General features: G+C 41.7%; 1 non-coding gene across 1 annotated transcript; it reads left to right on the top strand.

Moving 5' to 3' along the window:
- Positions 1-1,880: 1,880 nt before the first annotated feature.
- Positions 1,881-1,984, top strand: LOC148571927 (small nucleolar RNA R71). The gene has a single exon (XR_015907815.1). It is a non-coding gene; the product is annotated as a small nucleolar RNA R71 (small nucleolar RNA).
- The last annotated feature ends 2,978 nt before the right edge of the window (positions 1,985-4,962 follow it).

A 4,962-nucleotide genomic window follows, 5' to 3' on the forward strand; every position in this document is an offset into this window, starting at 1 on the left:
AGGTATTACTTGGACGACCCAGTGCACTTGCTGGTTAGTTATGCAAAGTTGTGAATATATGTTTAGACCATGGTTCTGTGCATCCGTTTTTGGTGCCATCACCAGGGAATCAATTTCGAACAACAATTCACAACCTGAGTAACAATTTCGCATACCAGTTCTTCAGACTCTTCTTCTTCAAAACTCTCATGCACCTCCTCTTCAAATGAGTCCAACCTCATACATTCCCCCAGTTGTTCTTGTGGGTAACTCATGGCCTTGAACACATTGATTGTCATCTTTTCATTGTGTAATCTCAGGGTGAGATCACCTTTTTGGACATCAATGACAGCTCCAGCAGTGGCCAAGAACGGCCTTCCCAAGATAATGGAGGTCTTGGCTTCCTCCTGCATGTCCAGCACTACGAAGTCTGCCGGAATATGAAGTCTCCCACTTTCACCAGCAAATCCTCTACTACGCCATGAGGGAACTTGAACGATCTGTCTGCCAACTGTAAGGCCATTTTCGTTGGTTTAGCCTCCTCTATCTTCATCTTCCTCATCATAGCTACTGGCATCAAGTTGATGTTGGCTCCTAAGTCACAAAGAGCTTTCTCCACTGTGATTTTCCCTATAATGCAAGGGATCTGAAAACTCCCAGGATCCTTCAATTTCTGGGGTAGTTTGTGCTGAATGATAGCACTACATTCTTCGGTTAGTATCACAATCTCGTTGTTCTTCCAGCTTCTCTTCTTAGTCATAAGCTCCTTCAAGAACTTGGCGTAGAGTGGCATTTGTTCTATTGCTTTAGCAAAGGGTATATTGATTTGTAGTTTCTTGAAGATTTCCAAAAATCTCGAAAACTGATTGTCGTCTCCTTTCTTCTTTAATTGCTGAGGGTATGGGACTCTTGGGACGTCTGGCTTCAGCACTCCTTCCCCTTTTTGTGAACTCAAAGTCGGAACTCGAGCTTCGTCCTACTCTTCTTCCTCTTTATTTGAGTACTCTTCTTGTGGTTTCTGGGGGGTTTCCTTCAGTTCCTTCCCACTCCGAAGGGTGATGGCCTGACACTCCTCCCTTTTGGTTGAGTTAGTATTGCTGCGAAGGTTGGGGCTGGGAATTTGCTTGAATAAGTAGCCAATTTGTGTCTCAAGTTTCTTGATGGCAGCATCCTGATTCTGCATATTGGACATCACTTCTTCTCGGAACGCTTTACTTTCTTGAATCTCTTTGCCTATGCCTTCAAGTAGATTCTCAATCCTTGAGAGTCTGTCATCAAATGATTGTAGATCGTGATTAGAGGTGGAAGGATGAGGTAAGTTATTTTGGTTTTGATGTGGATGTGGAGAGGTGTTGTTATTGGGGTGTTGATATGGTCTAGATGTGAAATGTTAGTGCCTTGCATTATTGGGATTTGGGCATCTTTGATCAAGGCTTTGGTCTTGTTGATTTTCCCACCCAAAATTTGGGTGATTTCACCATCTAGGGTTGTAGGTCTTGGAGTATGGATCATGGTTTTGCCTAGGTGAATTCCCAATGTAGTTGGCTTGCTCCTGACTACCCTCTGCTTCTTCATTCACTCCTTCTTGGGTTGTTGATGAAGTGGTGATTGCTGCTACTTGGTTCCTCTCCATTTTCTTGGTGAGGTCAGCCAGCTACTGGGTAATGAGCTTGTTTTGGGCCAGCAGAGCATCTACATTGTTTAGCTCCATTACTCCTCTTGTGTTCCCTCTTTCGGAAGCATAGAAGTAGTCATTCTCTGCTACAGTTTCAATGACATCTATGGCCTCCTCAATGGTCTTCTTCTTGTTCAAAGATCCTCCAGATGAATGGTCTATGGCCTTCTTTGACTCATAAGAGAGGCCTTCATAGAAAATGTGCAGCTGCACTCATTCATTGAACATGTCAGGTGGACACCTCCTTGTTAGGTCTTTAAACCTCTCCCATGCTTCATACAGAGTCTCACCATCTTGTTGCCTGAAAGTTTGGACCTCAGCTCTCAGCCTATTGATTTGTTGAGGGGGGTAGAATCTTGCTAAGAATTTGCTCACCACATCTTCCCAAGTTGTCAAGCTCTCCTTCGGAAAAGACTCCAGCCACTTGGCTGCCTTATCATTGAGTGAGAATGGAAATAAGAGCAGTCTATAGGCGTTAGGATGAACACCATTAGACTTCACTGTGTCACATATTCTCAGGAAGGTGGTTAGGTATTGATTGGGGTCCTCTTGGATGCTCCCTCCGAACGAGCAGTTGTTCTGCACAAGGGTGATGAGTTGTGGCTTCAGTTCAAAATTGTTGCCGTGGATGGTTGGCTTTTGAATGCTACTTCCACAGTTTCCTGGGTTTGGATTGATGTAAGAGCCTAAAACTCTTCTATCCTCCCCAGCATGATTTGCTCGACCTCCTCCGCCATGGTTGTGAGTCTCTTCTTCATGATGGTTTTCCATGTTGTCTTCCATGTTTGGTTCAAAGTATTCCTCCTCTTCCTCAGCACCAACTACTGTTTTTCCTCTTGCTTCCCTTCTTAATCTCAAGAAGGTCCTCTCAGGTTCAGAATCAAAGGAAGTTGAAGCCCCGCTTCTTCTCCCTGTCATACAACCAACAAGTACAAGCAAGGAAAATAGATGCAAAAAGTATTTCTATCAGATTACTGTTAATGTGAGTGATGCAATATATTAAACAGATAGTGGGTTAGTGAAATGAATTGTAAATAACAAAGAAAAAGTAGGGGGAAGGGAAGAAATTAACTAAAACTGAAAGTAAATTACTCATACAGAAAATTAAATGAAACAAAACAAAAAGGCTCAATCTAGTTATCTTCCAATTTAATAATTGTTGATGCACAATCAATCCCCGGTAACGGCGCCATAAACTTGATGCACGGAAAACTTGTCTCATAACAAATTTCCTTCAGCAAGTGTACCGAATTTGTCGTCAAGTAAAAACTCACAATAGAGTGAGGTCGAATCCCACAGGGATTGATTGATCAAGCAACTTTAATTAGAGGAATGTTCTAGTTGAGCGAATCCAGAATTTGAGTAGAGAATTGCAGAAAATAAAATGGCGGGAAGGTAAATGACAGAAAAAGTAAAATGCTAGAATTAAAGAACTGAAAATAAATGACTGAAAGTAAATTGCTGAATTGTAAATGGGAATGGGGTATTGCTCATAAAAGTAAATGACAGAAATTAAAGAGAATGGGTAAGATCAGAAATGGGGGGTTCATTGGGCTCAGGAGATGTTGCATTCTCCGGATCAATTTCATTTTCATCTCTTCCTCAATCTATGCACTCATTGATCTCCTTGGCAATCTTAAGTGATCGAATTACAATTTCTTGTAATTCAATCTCTCAAATCTTGATCAATAGCCAATTCCTTGGTCAATTGCTCATGAGAAGAGATGAAGTATGGTCACTGATTATACCACATGCATTTCCCAAATCAAGTGTTGAGAGAATTATAGTCACATATCCATCCAAACCCAATTTGGTCCAGCATGAGAAAGCATTTCTAGCATGATCTCTTCATTCCTCTTTCAAGGTTCAGAAGAGATCCAAGTTTGAATAGCTTCTTTTCTAAGATAACTACCCAATTGGATGAAGATCGAAAGCTTTCAAGTAAAATCAAGAGAAAAGATAGAAGAAGAATAATGAAAACTAGTATTAATCCATCAAATTACAACAGAGCTCCCTAACCCAATGAAAGGGGTTTAGTTGTTCATAGCTCTGGAAAATGAAAACAAAGATGGAGAATACATGATGAAACTAGAAGTGCAGAGAAAGTAAAATACAGAGAGTAGTTCTATGCCAAGAGGCTCCCTATAATTTCCAACTCTCCATTTAATTCAAAGCTACTCCTATATATACTACTCTTCTGTTCTTCTAGTTGGCTCTTCAAGTCTTGGGTATGGGCCTTTGGATCTTGAGTTTGAAGCAGTTCTCTTCTTCATTGGGCTTGGCTTTACTTGCAGAGAGAAAGTTTGAAGTGGGCAGAGACCTTAGCTCAGGACGTTAGTGGTGTTAACGTTCAGTGAAAATATGGGTTCGAGAATGTTAGTGACAATCACCTTTTTCACTAACGTTCCTCACCAAAGTAAGGGCCACGTTAACTTCAACGTTAGTGGCACAAACGTTGCCACTAACGTTGCCTCTTTGTCCTTTGCACACGTTATTGGGACTTGCCTTTTCCAATAACGTTGAGAAGTCTCCCCCTTCCCTACGTTAGAGTCCACGTTAACTTAGTTAACATGGCTCTTTTAACGTAGGCTTGCCAACTCTCGAGAACGTTAGTGACACTTACCATTGTCACTAACGTTCCAATGTGCCCCTATTTCTCATGTTAGAGTCCACGTTAACTAGGTTAACGTGGCTTCTAACGTGGCCATGCTAGCCATCTCCAACGTTAGTGACAAAGTTGAGTGTTACTAACGTTGGCTCATCATTCCCTTATCCACATTAGCTTCCACGTTAACTAAGTTAACGTGGGAGTTAACGTGGCTCATAGTGGCTTATGTGGGCTAATTCCAACGTTAGTGACAATGTTGGGTGTCACTAACGTTGGCGATTACCTCCATTCTTCACGTTAACTTCCACGTTAACTAATTTAACATGGGAGTTAACGTGGCTTATTGGGGCTTGTGTGGGTTCCTTCCAACGTTAGTGACAATGTTTGGTGTCACTAACGTTGTCGACCACTTTGTCTCCTCACGTTAGCTTCCACGTTAACTACGTTAACGTGGAAGTTAACGTGGCTTATTGTGACTTGGCCAACGTTAGTGACAAAGTTGAATGTCACTAACGTTGGCTTCCCCTTTACTTCTTAACGTTAGAGGCCACATTAACTAAGTTAACGTGGCAACTAACGTGGCCACTTATGAGCTTGGTCCAACGTTAGTGATAATGTTAAGTGTCACTAACGTTGGCTCCATTTCCTTTCTTCCACGTTAGAGTTCACGTTAACTTAGTTAACATGACTCTTAACGTGG

The sequence above is a fragment of the Arachis ipaensis genome, chromosome B3 (genome assembly GCF_059453495.1).
Source record: "Arachis ipaensis isolate K30076 ecotype BB chromosome B3, ASM5945349v1, whole genome shotgun sequence".
Classification (NCBI taxonomy): Eukaryota; Viridiplantae; Streptophyta; class Magnoliopsida; order Fabales; family Fabaceae; genus Arachis; species Arachis ipaensis.